The sequence below is a fragment of the Callospermophilus lateralis genome, chromosome 14 (assembly GCF_048772815.1).
Source record: "Callospermophilus lateralis isolate mCalLat2 chromosome 14, mCalLat2.hap1, whole genome shotgun sequence".
Classification (NCBI taxonomy): Eukaryota; Metazoa; Chordata; class Mammalia; order Rodentia; family Sciuridae; genus Callospermophilus; species Callospermophilus lateralis.
The window spans coordinates 99,141,799-99,156,473 of NC_135318.1; positions in this window are offsets into that span (position 1 = coordinate 99,141,799).

Here is a 14,675-nt window from a genome sequence, read left to right on the forward strand (position 1 = left end):
CTCTGAACCCAGAGTCCTGGGCACTTAGTTGAGGCTAAGTGAGCTCCCACCTCTCTCTACCTGACAGAGCCCTCCTGGCTCCCTCTGCACTCATTGCGTTGAAGATGAAAACCTGGAGGGTGGGACTTCCCATCATCCATAAGTTCCCAGACACATTCCACTGCGTCGTTTGTTCCTGGCACCCAGACGGTTGTGGTGGGCCACAAGCACCCTGGCATCCATGTCTGGAACCATAGCAGTACAATCAAGAAACAGAAAGGAGAGGGGTCCGACTGATCAGGTCAGATGACAGGGCATAGTACAGAGTGGAATGGAGAGTTCCCACCCGGGGTGATTGTTGTGATGTGCAGAAATGCTCTGCTGGTGCTGGGTGCCCCCATGGTTCCCAGAGTCTTGAAAGGCTACAGATGCCCCCTGAATGATTCAGATGCACATAGTAGGAAGCCCGTTGCCCACTATTTTCTTGTGGAAGAAGTAGGAGACCCTCCTAGTGTGGAGGTGCCATCTAAGAGACAGCCTCACTTCTCTGAAAAAATTGATGGGAAAAAAAGGGTATGGACCTGTGCCCAAAGGGCCATATGCTCCTGGAGGTTGGTGGTGGCCATAGTTCTCCATCCATTAAGTACTCCCTCACCCACTAATGTCCTTGTGTCCTTGAGAAATGCTCTCCCTTTCCTGGTTTTCCTGAATAGAAATCCTCTTGCATCTTGGGTGAATAGGGTTATGGGTTGTGCAGAGGGTGTTTGTCCACTGAACACCTTAGAGACTGTCCTTTATGGAGCCTAATGATCCTCATTGAGGTTGAGGCCAGGGTCCTAACTGTGGTTAGTGTGAGGACACCCTGGGTTCAGCAGAGGGAAAGAAGGACAAGGGAAACTCAGATGTCCCTTCATTGTCCCTGGACTTGAGAGGACTTACCCTTTGCACCTGGGATCAGGAGACCTCATTTCCTCAAGGACACCCACACTCAGGGGTAGGTCTTGAGTTTGGGGTCCTTACTGGGGTCCAGGGCTGTTGTTAGCCACCAGGAATGACAGTGCTCTCCCTGCTCAGTGGAGCCAGTGTTTCCAGGGAAGAGAGCCCATGGTCACGCCTTGTCTAAAGCATCCCACACCAGGGGCTCCCATCCCTAGCACTCCTGTCCTGAAAGGAAGCCCCTGAGAGGCAAGGTGTGTCCAACCACCTCTCATGTGTTCACTCATCACCGTGTTCCAGCAGTCACCCCAGTTAACAGTCCCGACAGGCTTGAACATGGCTCAGAATGGAACCTCATGAGCTCTACCCTGCTGTAGCTGCAGATCTGTGGCTGTAGAGACACAAAATCTCAAAACATATGCACTTGAAAGAAAAGAGCAAGAGCCAGCGCCCAAACAGGCCAGTTGTGGCAAGGACAGCCTGAGTGCCTAGGTTGGGACTCAGAATTATGTCAGTGGGGTGGCATTGCTGCTGGCACCAGCATGATTACAGAGAGCCAGCCCTGCTCAATTTTGGGACCAGTGTGTTGGGGAAGGCAGCAGAAATTGAGAGGCAGGATTGAGTTTGGCCCTAGAAGGAGGCTGGATAAAAGGCCAGTGTGGGTTGGAGGGCCTGGGCAGATAGAGAGAGGCCAGGGCACACCCCAAAGCCTAGAGCCTGCACTTGATGTCCAGGGTTGTGAAAGACCACCTCCCCTCTTATTCACAACTGAGAGCAAGAGGCATTGATAAGTTCAGTTTGTGTGCAGCTCATCCAAGATGGCTCGGGTAGGCACCTCTATTTCCTTGTCTCAGGAGGCTGGGAGTCCAGGCCCTACCGAGGCTCGGCTGGGAGGATCAGAGTCTGAGTTCATGCCTGTGTTCCTGGTGGGATCCATGTTGGCTAGCCTCAGGGCTTTTGTGATGAGAGGATAGGTGATTGTCATGTCTTTATCCCAGGACACACTTGCTAAATGGATTTGTTCTGTTCCCATGAATCCAGAGACAGAGTCTGAGCCCCCTTGAGGTGAGGGGTGAACTGGTTCTGGGCAGCAGGATGCTATGGTACCTCGGAGTCTCTGTGGGACCCCAACACTAGACACACTTGGCCCTTTTGAAATCTTAGGAGAAGCCTTGGGAAGTTGTATGGCAGAGGGGAGCAGCCTCTGCATCTCAGTCACCTCCAACTTGCCATGGTGTAGAGTGGGAACTGCAGCCACGATGGGACGGACATTGGCCACGTCCCTGTGTGGGACACAGGCCTGATTGAGTTAGGGTGCATTCTCTGTCTCTCCCCTTCTTGTGATTGTCCCATCTCTACATTTGTGCTTTAGCCACCTATGAGTCCCATCTCTGGTCTCCGAGAGAATACAGGGTTTTATGGGCCAATAGACACAATAATCCCTAGAAATTAGATGCTACCCTACTTTCCAGAAAAGACTGGGCACTCCATGAGTGGCACAATGATGGGATCAGAGTCCCAAAGCTGGTGAGAGGGATGGACTTGTTGTGAATGCATTTGTGAAGGCTCCAAGCTGGAATTCTACTGAAACCAAGCTGGGCAGGCACTGGTGGGGGTATTTGGGTATTTGTTGGTGAACTCATGTGCAGTTGATGTTGGTAGGCACGGGGGAGAAATCAGCAGCCCATAGAGCTTTTCAAAGTGGACTTATGTGAAAACAGTCTCAGGTATGGGGAGCACAGGAAATGACATCATTGCCTTGACAATGGATCAAACAGAACATGGAACCCTGGTATCCAGGCACCCACTTCACTGACCAAGCCATCCGAGCTCATTTGGTTGGAGTCACTGGAGTGAGAAGGATGTTCTCCTGTGGTTGCAAACAATGCCGAGCCTCAGGCCCCCAGGAATCTCAGGGGGGCCAAGTAGCCTTTTTGGGGAAACATTGGAGGCTTCATCTTAGATGCCAGAGCCTCTGGCGAATGTCGCAGAGGAGCTCAAGAGTAACCCTGTGTAGCACAGGGCAGGTGAGCCCAGCAGGCCTTCTAGTCTGATCCCTGATGAATGGCCCAGGACTCCTATTCTGACTGTGTGTGTGTGTGTGTGTGTGTGTGTGTGTGTGTGTGTTTGTACTGATGGGAACTGTCCCATTGTGCTTTGACTCAAGTCATTTTTCTGTTTGTCACCTTTTCCATTTTGAACCCACCATTCTTGGTCCCAACCCAGGGTGAAAATGATCAGAACACGGATGAGCCCTGCAGGGTACAGAGCCTTGTACCTTACAGGCAAGACCAGCTTAGGAATCGGCTCCTGCCTGTCATTTGTGGGAGGAACCTAGATTTCAGCAGCAACATGGGGTTCATCTACTGGGATTTCATCCCCACCCAGCAGGTGCTGGACCTGCTGTTCCCAAGGTAAGCACCAGACCACCAAGCCCAAGTGTGTAGCCCCCTCATGCCTGGGTCTTGGGGCTGTCATGTACCTCTCAGGGACCCAAAGTTTTGTGATACCTAGTGAGATAGAGGACCACGCTCATAGTGGAATGTCAGCCCCGAGTGGGATGAATCCTGGAGGTGCCTGCCACAGCCTTGCAAGGGGAATGAACTCCCCCTCTCAAGCAGAGAAACCATCCTGACTCCAGGTGGTCCACAGAGGTCCGTGGAGCAGCCCTTACACACTGGGCACCACAGCTCAATGGTGTACGCTGAGCTCATTCCCAGGTGGACTCAGTGAGGCTAGGTGGCCTTTCTGGTGTGATGTTGGCTTCGTGAAGAAATAGTTCTGTGCCAGAGACGTCTCATAACTCAGGCCTTGGGCAAAGCACTTTTGGGTTAACAAAAGACATGTTAGTTTACATAGTGGGACAGAGCTTCCTAGCTGGGATATAGCTGGACAGGGGCTTTGGAGATGGCAGCTCCCACACCCAGAGTGATGTGTGGGAATCAGCACTTTGGGCTCATTCACTGATGAACATGGAGAAAGCACCCACTGTGTGAAGACACGTTTCCAGTCACGTTTCATAATTCAGTGAAAAATGGGGTACAAATGACTGCCACTGTGTCCCTTGTCATGAGGGTCAGCCCGAAACTGCAGGTGCCATGAGTACATATCCTACATGTGACAGCATCCCTGACTCCATGAGGCATAAGTGCACGTTGTCCTCTTCAGGGAATATGGTGGACCCCTGGACCAACATCAACATGGAATGGGCTTGGGGTCAAGAGGGTGGGCTCCTATTTCCGGAATAGGGACCTGCAAGGTGATTTGACTTGGGAAGGCTGAGGAAAGACTGCTCTCCCCAATTCTGTTTTCTGCCTGCAGTGTAAGGTGTGGGGCTTCAACACTAGGAGGGGTAAGGCAGGGAGTTGTAGGTGGAGTCATGGTCCTCTGGGGAAGCCCCTGGGACAATGGATCCCCCCACACTACACCTCCCTGTCCTCCCCCAGGGCCACAGAGATGTGGCCTGCACTCATGGGAAAAGAGAGGTCCACTGCTGCTCAGGGGGACTCAGAGCTCACAGAGAATGAGGTAGCATTGCAGCCCACGCCAGGGGAGGAGGTGTCTCTTGAGCCCTGAGAAGAGTGGGCAGGAGGACAGACACTCCTGGAAGGTGCATTCCAGGTTGGAGAGCACGTAGCCAAGAGGAAGAAGAGTGTCAGGCCTGCCCAAAGGAGGGGAGAGCTGGTCATGCCATGGATCTAACGCTCCTTGGTTGAAGGTTCTTTGCCTAGCGACCTGTCCTGTCCCTGCCTGTACAGCCACTGTGTCTTGTCTGGGGTGGACTGGTGTGTGCAAAGCCAGGGAAGGTTCAGGAGTATAGGGTCCGAGTTTTGCTCTGGAGGCCGTGGCGAAGGCGAGGCCAGGATTTTGCTGACTCCATACCTGCCTCCCCACAGTGCCTCACCTTCCTTCCCGGGGACCTGGGTGAACTTCTACACTGAGGCTTCCCATCAGCCTCCAGGCTCTCTGAGTCTGCAGCTGCTGCTGCGATCCATGTGGCTCCTGCTGGGTGGCTTGAACCTGGAGCACCAGGCACACCACCTCCTGGCCGCAATTGAAGATGGCAAATCAAGCCAGGCAGAGCCTGAGAGCCAGGCGGACTGGGGTGAGTACCTAAGGGTATATGAGGAAAGGTCCGAGTGTTGTCCCACTGCGGGATGTCTGTATGTCCGGTGTTGGGCTGGAAATTAGGATAAGCCTTTGTCCACTCAGGAAGTGACCCCAGTGTGCAAAGAGGTCCTGTGTGGGCTAAGGGCCTGAGGTCTTCTTGGCAGCAGGGGCATTGTCTGTCTGTGCCAAGGTCAGGGCAAGGCAGTCATGTTGGCATCTTTTCTCCTCTAGCTACCAGCTCAGTTCCTGTCACGGCTCCTAAGCCAACCCCAGAGCCAGAGCCTTCTCCCTGGGAAGGGGCAGAGCCGGAGTCCAGGACATCAGGGGTCTCCACTAGGAACTCTTCACGGCCCCAATTCAGCAAGCGGGTGGGAGGCAGATGCCTCATTCACGTGTACATGGAAAATGAAAGGACAAAGTATAAGAGCATCCTGGTGAGTGTTCGAGCGGGGGAGTCTCCTGGGAGCCCACACTGGGGAAGACCAAGTCCACAGCAAACACCTTGGACTAGGCCTGTCTTCTTGAATTGGAGCTTCTGGAAGGTCAGGAAGGAGAGCAGAAAATGAGGAAGAGAGAGTTTGGTGTTAAGAGCTTGACCTGAGAGGCGGGGAGCAGCAGCATGCCAGGTCTGGGTGGGAGTGGGCCTGTGTGTTTTGGGGTGTGCAGGTCAGAAGTGCAGGAGTGAGGGCTGGGTTCAGAGGAGGTCAGAGAAATATCGAGGGTACAGGCCATCCTCTACTGACCTTGGTATTGAGGAGGAGCATATTGAACCATGGAGGTTGAAGCAGAGGAGTTGGCAGTCATTTTCTTATGTGTGGGAGGGGACATGTTGCTGGTTGAAGGGAAGGGAGCCATTGTGGGATGATTAAGGTGGGTAGGTGTGGGTCACAGACAACTGGGGGCCTTGGAGGAGCCCATTAGTGTCCTAGTTTGCATGTATGTGAATAGAGAGTGAGCGGCTCTCTCTGCAGAATTTTCCTGGGTGTGGAGTATCCATCATGAGACTCTGGTGTCCAGCTGCAGGGGAGCCATGCTGAACCACCACACCTGCTGGGTCTGTACCTCCTGACACCCCAGCAAGCACTGACACTCTCGAGCCCAGCAGCTTCCATGCCTATCATTAAAGAGTCCTAAGTGTGTGTTGTGCCCTGGCTGTCAGGACCAAAGCACCTAGGGTTTGTGCCTGGTCCACACAAAAATGCAGCTGCATCCCAGACCAGAGCAGGGATATGGAAGTCCACTGGACCATATCTCCCATCTTGATGGGACTAGAGTGTGTCTTTTGGTCCTTATTCCCTTCTCCCTGCAGGGCATAGCAGGTTGAAGCAAACTCTTGTACCAAGATTGGGATTGGGCTAGAAGCACATAGGAAGACCCCACATGGTCACATGAAGGCCTCAGGTAGCAGGGTAACAAGATGGTGCCCTTGTATTGAGAGCTCAGTTGTCTCTGATTGTCCTTGAGCACTGTCCTCTGTGTAGCTACTCCCAAATTCCCTCTCTGATGAGCTTTCTCCAACCCTGCTCAGGTGACCTGCCAGGACAGGGCTCCAGTCATCATCCGCAGGGCCTTAGATGCACACTTGCTCCAGCAGGAGGATCCAGAAAACTTTGAGCTTCTGCAAATTGTCTCGAACCATCAGAGTAAGTGGAAGCATCAGAGGGTAGGGAGCAGTGAGTCACAGTGGGCTCAAGAAAACTGGGAGCCAAAACACAGTGTGCGTCCACCAAATGCCCAGGAAGAGTATGGTGGCACTTGTGCACAAGACAAAGTGTAGTGATGGGGCATAAATCTGTAGGTTCTTCATATTCCCCAGGGACTGTGGACCTGCCTACCATGTATTCTTTCCTTGGCCTGAGGAGGCATTGCAAAGCTATTATCCATGAGGGACCAAGAAGAGAGGCTTCTTTGTCTTGTGTCAAAGAAGACAGACAACCACAGGGTGCCTACTTTGGCAGCCTTTCCTGACTGAGACAAGTACATGAGAAAAGCAGTTCAATGAAGAATCATTTCTGGCTTCCAATCTTTCTATTCATTGCAAACTGAGTCCACTTAGGACCAGAGGCCATTTCTAGAGAGAAGTGTGTGGTAGAATAGAACCCTTCACAGCTTGTAAACTCTTGTTGGAGCGAGAGAGAGAGAGAAAGAGAGAGAGAGAGGAGAAAGGAGGAGGAGGAGGAGGAGGAGAAAAATGAAAATGAGTTGAAGGAGAGGACAATGAATTAGAAGGTCAAGATGACTATAAGAAGAAGCATGAGGAGAAGATAAAGAAGGACAAGAACAAGAAGGAGAAACACAAGCAGAACAAGAAGTATAACAATAAATTGATTAAAAATGTGAATGAGAATTATACTCATGAGGAGGAAATGCAGAAGTGGGGAACTCAAGAGAAATATATTGCTCTGAATGACACAGCCCTGCTGTGGACATCCTCCACCCACGCTCAACACTCCTCCAAACCATACCCCTCAAATTAGCGTAGCCCCGTCTGAGTGGATGAATGCACTGGCAAGGTGGAGGCACCCACCATCTAGTGCTTTTCCCCAAACCCACCTGTGATCATTGCTGCAGTGGGGAGGAAACCTTCAACACATGAGTCTTTGGGGGCCAATCCAGATGCAAAGTCTAGCTGTTTCTCTTTGGCGGGTTCAACATGAACTGAGAGGTTCTGGGGTGCAAGGGGCTATTTCCTTGAAAGTGATCCTGTAGTGGACCTCCTGTGCATAGAGGGTCCTCAGGGAGGAATCAGTGGGGAGTCTTTGGTGGAACAGTAGCTGGATTTGCGGGCTCTCAGGTCTGTGTGTGAGACCTGCGCTGGCAGAGGCTGTCAGTTGTGGGGGATGTTGGGTAGTGTATTCCTTGAGTGTCACCTACCACGCCTCTGCCCCTTCCTCTCCAGAGCTGAGGTTCCCTGCTGATGGGAACGTATATTACGCCCTGGATGGCAGAGTGGATTATAACTTCGTTCTTCGGGAAACAGCTGCCAGAAAGTGGTTCAAGGTCAAGCCAAAGGAGGTAATCAGCCACCTTCTTCAGTCTTTACTCCTGGGGCCACTCCACATCCTCCAAGGGGACAAGAACCTCAGGTTCTGAATGGATGTTGTAGAATGCCCACGAAGCCAAGTGCCAGGCTGGGTGGGGTGCAGGTGCTGGGCTTTGCTGATGTTGTCATCCCCCACAGTTCTCGGAGCCTTCTGTGGCAGTGGCATCCAGGATCCCAGCAGCTGGGAGCAGCAGCTCTGCAGTGGCTGCAGGACCATCGCCCCAGGCCACCCAAAGCAATGAGTGGTGCAAGAGGAAAGTCACCAGTAGCAGCTCCTCACTGCTTCACTCCAGCGAGCAGGTGGAAGACAGCCGCTTTGTTCACGTCCTCCTAGAGGGACAGAGCCGGAGGGAGACAAAGCGCATCCTGGTAAGCCTGACAGCAGGGCTGCCTCCTGGTGTCCACACAGTGGAAGGCAGGAGACACAGCCAACCCCGGGGCTGTGGTGGGAAATAAAGAAGAGAGAGGTCCATCTTAAGGGCTTGCCCTGAGGAGGGAGAGCCTCAGCATGCCCAGCTCCAGCGGTGAGTGGGCCTGTGTATTGTGGGTTTTGCAGGCCAGAAGTGCAGACGGAAGTGCTGTGGGCAGATGAGGTCAGAGAAATGTCCAGGGTGCAGGCTGCAGTGCCTAGAACTTGGTATTCTCAATGAGTGAGGTTGGAGCAGAGGAGGTGACAGTGACTTGTCACATGGGTAGGAGGGGATGTGTTGCTGGTGGCTGGGAAGAGAACCTCCTTAGCATGACTAGGTGTGGGAATTTGGGGTCGGGATCACCTGGGGGGTCATGCCAAAGCTTTGGAATGTCAGCCTTTGCATGTATGTGAATAGGGAGCTAAAGGGGTTCTTGGCAGAATTTCTATGGATGTGCAGTAGACACGCTAATGCTTCAGGTGTCCAGCTGCAGAGGAGACATGTCCAGTGCCTGCCAGTGCTGAGTCAAGTACCTCATTACAACCAGACCCGCACCGAGCTTCCAGAGGCCAGGGCCTCTCGAGGCTATCATGAAGCACTCAAGTGCACACTCTTGTATCTGAGTCTGTTTTGTGTAGTGGCAGTCAGGACCAAAATTTTTAGTGTATCTGCCTCTTCCACCCACAAAGGCAGCCTGCATCCCAGAGCACACTTGGCACGCAGGTCCCTGGTCCATTGCTCTCATCTCAGTGAGTTGAGAGTGTGTCTGTGCATAGGCAGTTTGGTCCTTTGACCTGAGTGGAATGTGGCTCCCCAGGGGGAGGGGGGATGGCAGGTACAGGCAGACATTTGTATCAGGATTGTTCTAGTAGCACCTTGCAAGAACCCAGGGGGTATATGGAGGCCACACTCAGGTAGCAGGATAACAAGATTGTGCCCTTGTCTATGTAGCTGAGATTTGTCCTGAATGTTTGACCACAGTCTTCTGGGTAGCTCCTCTAAAAGCCATTCCCTGATGACATTTGTCCCACCCTGATCCAGGTGACCTGCCAGGAGAGGGTGACTAGCCTCATCCGCAGGGCCTTGGACCAAAATAGGTTGCAGCATGAGGATGTGGACAACTATGAGCTGCTGCGAATGATGTCTCTGCAGGAGAGTAAGTAGGACAATCAGACAGTAGGGAGAAATGATCCACAGTGGGCTCAGGATAACTCACTAGAGAAAGTGGGCCTTGGCCCTAAAAAAACCAGAGTGTGGTGGGCCTGGTGCAGGAAACCAACTGCAGTGATGGGCGTGTCCAATTTGGAGGTGCTCAATGAGGCCCCAGGGGGCTGCTGGACCTCCCTAAATGTGTTCTCCCCTGGACCTGGTCAGGCAATGCAAAGCTAATATGGATGAGGGGCAAGGAAGAGAGAGGCTTAATCAATCGTCAGTTTGGTTTATGGCTCACTGATAAGGATGCCTTTAAATGAAGAGGAGGAGAACATGGGTCCTGATTCTATCAGCATTGCTATGGACGGAAGCAGCACAGGTCCCAATCCATGGCCAGGATATGAGAAGTCCTGCCTACTCACAAGAATGTCAGGATGGCGGCAGCTGGGAACAGGACTCAGTGAAGAGGAAGTCAAGGCCTGGGGACAGCCTGTTTGGGTTCTTTTTGGAATAATTCCAAGTCCTCTGTGCCTGGGTGCCCATCTCCTGAAGATACCAGAATGGCCAGGTTATGATTCCTTCCAGCAATAAAGAAGGGCATCTGAAGAACATAGGCCACAATGCTGAGCTGTCCACAATGAAAGTGCTCTTTCCTTTCTTGTGAGCCAGACACTCCTAGCCTCCACCATCCCAGCCTGTCCACAATAGAATCCACCATCTGTCGGGCATGTAAGTGAGTTTTCCCATTTTCACACACCACCTCATTTGGGTTGGCTCTGTCTTACACATGAAGAAGACTGAGGTGCAAGGAGCTGGGCAAGGGGGCAGTGTCTGCGAATCTCAGGGACTTGGGAGGCTGTGCAGGAGGACCAGAAGTTCCCAACAGCCTCAGAAACTTAGGGAGACCCTGTACCCAAGTCAAAAGGCCTGGGAATGGTCTCAGTGCTTAAGTGCCTCTGGTTTTATCCCTGGTACAAAAATAAGCCAGTGAATAAGGAATTACCAAACTGAGAATCTACGAAGGTGATTTCAGAAACACACTTTCAACCCAAGCATCAGTTGAGAGCAGGCTCCAGACCAGGGGAAGTTTGTGTGTAACAAACGTGAAAAGGGAGGACTAGCAGGGGGCCTGGAACCCACTAGGTGTGATGGCATCTATGCCTTATGGCAGGAGGGTGGCAGTGATGCTGGCCCTTTCCTAGATTTTGAAAATCTTGTTTTCATTGGGGAAGCTTTTTGGAGGTGGAATCTAGTTTAGCAATCCTGGTCCAGATGAGGTGCTGACTACCACAGGTAGAAGCCTATCCAGAATGCGGTGTCTGTTATTCAATCTTTCCTGACTATGAGTATGACAAAGAAAGGAAGTCACATGTCTTTGGTCTTGGTTTCACTCCCGGCCATTGATTGAGAACTGATTTCATCTTGGGGTTCTGAAGAGGGGCTGCATCTGGGCAGAAGAGTGTGATAGATTTGAACTCCTCAGGATGCCCAGCCATTGCCAGAGAAAGAAGGAGAAGGAGGAGGAGGAGGAGGAGAAAGAGGACACTCCTGAGTGGGGAGAGGATCACACGATGAAGAGCAGGAGGAGAAGAAGGAAAAAAGGAGGTGAAACGGAAGGAAGTGTGGAGGGAGATACACAAGAAGAAGAACAAGAAGGAATCATGTAAGAACAAGAAAAAGACCCAGAAAGAACTACAAGAAGATGCAGGACAGAAAGAAGAGCCACAAGTAGAACAAGAACCAGAATACAAGCACCAAGCAGACAGTCATGATGAGAAACAAGGGGAAGGAGAGCGAACCTAGAAAACAATAGAGTTCTCCAGGGCACCACCCTGCTGAAGTCCTCCCATGTCCATGCCCAACACACCTCTGATGGATACCACCTCCCCTCCATGTATTCATCCATGAGTGAATTCATCCAGGCAAGAGGATGAATTGACCCACCATCCAACGCTTCCCTGAATGCCCATGTGTAAGCATGCAGGAGCCTTTGGGGTGCCAATCCTGATGCAAAGTCTAGCAGTGTCTCTTTGGCAGGTGCAACCTGCACTGAGAAGTTCTGGGGCCCAAGGTGTTGTAGGGCCAAAGAGGCAAGGCACTGAAGATAGCAGGAAACAGTTTAATTTGGCTGCAGCCAGGTTCAGAGGGTACAGCTTTCGCTGTAATCAATCAATCCCCTGAACCCCGAGTTCAGGGAGTTTCAGGGTTTTATACCCAGCATGTAAGGGGAGGGGCTCAGAAGTTCACAGTCTGCAGAAGTTCACATAAAAGCAGCTTTTCTTTCACTTTTGTGGGCAAGTTAACTCTTCAAGGACAACACCTGAGAAGGGGAGAGCTTCTTCTCCCCTTTCTTTCCTCCCCCTGCCAGCTGTTACCATGGAGCCCATTTGTAACTTATCTTAAAAAAAATGTAGACATCTCTGTGCAGCTCAGCTGAAAGCCAGAGGCCTTGTTTGCACATTTCTTCAAAGTACTATACTGGATATGTTTGTGAAAAACTAGTAAGAAGGTGTCCAACACCTGGAGCGTTGGTATCTTCTTAGCCAGTGGCCAAGTAAACAGGGTGACATGAAAATGGGAAGTTTATCTACCATGGACTCTCTTGCTGACAGTCTTCAAATCAGCCATGTTTGTAGAAGGCTTTTCTGTGGAAAAAGGGGGTGCCACTTCAAAGGTGCTGTTTCCATTGTCAGGTGCTCTTTTGTTTAAAATCCTGTGCATCATCTTCTCCAGGGAAGAGTCATTGAGGGAGTCTTTGGTGGCACTGTAGCTGGATTGGAGGACTCTCAAGTCTGGTGCTGGCCTGCCCTGGCGGAGACTCTCAGGGGTTGGGGGTGTTTTGTGGTATAATCCTTGAGTGCCCCCTAACAATTCTCTCCACTTCTCTCTGCAGAAATCAAGGTACCTGACCACTCACTCATGTATCTGTCCATGAATCCACGAATAAAATATAATTTCATCGTGAGGAAACGCCCCCAGGTCAAGGGAAAGGAGGTAAACACCTACCTTATTCAAGCTGTACTTGTGCTGCCATTCCACTTCTTGTAACAAGAAGCCTCATCACCTGGACATATGTGCTAGAAGCCCATAGAGCTAACTGACAGGATGGGGTGGCTTTCTGTTTCTGGGTTTGCTGATGTTCCATCCCCCACAGTTCTCAGAATCATCCTGCAAGTCCTCCAGGCCACTTTCCCACAAGCAGGTGGGAGACACCTGCTTAATTCGTGTCCAGTTAGAAACTCAAAGTCCAAAGCTGGCCAAGACTGTCCTGGTAAGCCTGGGAGCAGGGGTGTCCCCTGGTGCTTACACCTGGGTGGGGAGCACACACTGGTCCAATACCATGGACTACTCATGCCCTCTTGCATTGGAGTTTCTGGATGATCAGGAGGATAGATGGGAATCAAGAAGGGAGAGGTCAGTGTGAAGGGCTGGAGCTGAGATGAGGGAGAGCAGCAGCTGTCCACCGCCACGTCTGAGGGCGTCTGTGTGTCAGGTGGCAGCATGCAGTCCAGAAGGGCAGAGACAGGTATGGGTGACAGATGAGAATAGGACGGGACCTAGGTGGCAGGTTCCCCTGTATGGGATGCTGTCATCCATGGAGGAGGACAGCAGTGTGAGGTTCTGCATGTTCCTTGAACAAGGAGCTGAGAGGGTCCCTCTGCAGAGTCGATATGGATGTGTAGAGCAAGCACACTAAATGTCCAGGTAATCTGCAGGACAGGAGCCCTTTCCAATGACCACCCTTGCCGGATGAGGTGCCCTCCCACACCCCAGCCAGCACTGAGCCTCTGGAGGCCAGGAGCTCTCGTGGCTGTCTTTCAGCACTCCTGTGTGTGGTCATGTTCCTGGGTCTGTTTTGGGCACTGGCAATCCAGACCAAAGCCCTCTAGGTTTTGTGTCTGGGCAACCCCAAATGCCGCCTGCATCCTCAGGCAGACCTGGGATCTTGGAGGCCACTGTCCCATTCCACCCAACTTGTGAGGTGAGATTGCATCTGTATACAGGGAGTGGGGTCCTTTCACCTTGAGTGGAGTGGGGCTCCACAAAGAGCAATGGCAGGTCCAGGAAGTCCTATGTACAAGGATTGGGCCAGTAGCCTATGGGAAGAGCCCACAGGATGAGCAGGAAGCCAGCCTCAGGTAGTAAGGTCATGGATGTTGCCCTTATATTTAGAGTGGAGGTGCCTCCAAAATGCCCCTGCCCACTGTCCTTGAGTAGTCACTTCAAGGCCCATTTCCTGAAGGCCTGTCTCCCATGCTGCTCCAGGTGACCTGCCACGATAGGGCTCCTGTCATCATCCGCAGGGCCCTCGAGCTACACTTGCTTGATCAGGAGAAGCCGGAGGATTATGAGCTGGGCCAAATCATCTCTCACCGTCAGAGTAAGTGGAACAATCAGATGGCAGGGAGCAAGGTTCAGGATGTGGACTCAGGTCAACTCTTAGCACCAAAGAGTAGTCTCTGACCCCCAAGAACACTCCAGCAGGGTGTGTTGGGGCTCTTGCACAAAGCCAATTGCACTTCTGCTGGTGTAATTCTCGAGGTTCTAAGGTATACCCCAGTGGCTATTGCGGCTCCCCACCAGGTGCCCTCCCCTGGACATGAACAGGCATCTAAAGCTGACATCAGTGAGGAGTGAGGAGGAAAGCCTGCTTACAGGCTGTGGTCTGGGATAGGAGTGGTTTCAGAGGAACATGGGAATGCATGGGCTAAAGATGGAACTGGCACTTTTGTGGACTGAATCAGCAATATTGAAAGCTGCTGTGTGACCAGAAAACCACTGCCTGGGCAGAGCATGGCCAGGATTCTAGCAAGCAGTAACAGGATGAAATTGGGAAGAATACACAGCCTGGGAGACAGCCTGAATCATCTGTGTTTGGATAAAGTCCATGGTCTTCCGCACCTGAGTCCACTTGCCAAGGAGTGATCACAATAGCCAGGTTATGACCCCTAACTAAATTCACATGAGGGCTTCCTGAGCACGTCGGCCACAAAGCTCATCTGTTAATAATGCCAGCGCTTTTTGGTGGGTTGGTTTGTTTTTGT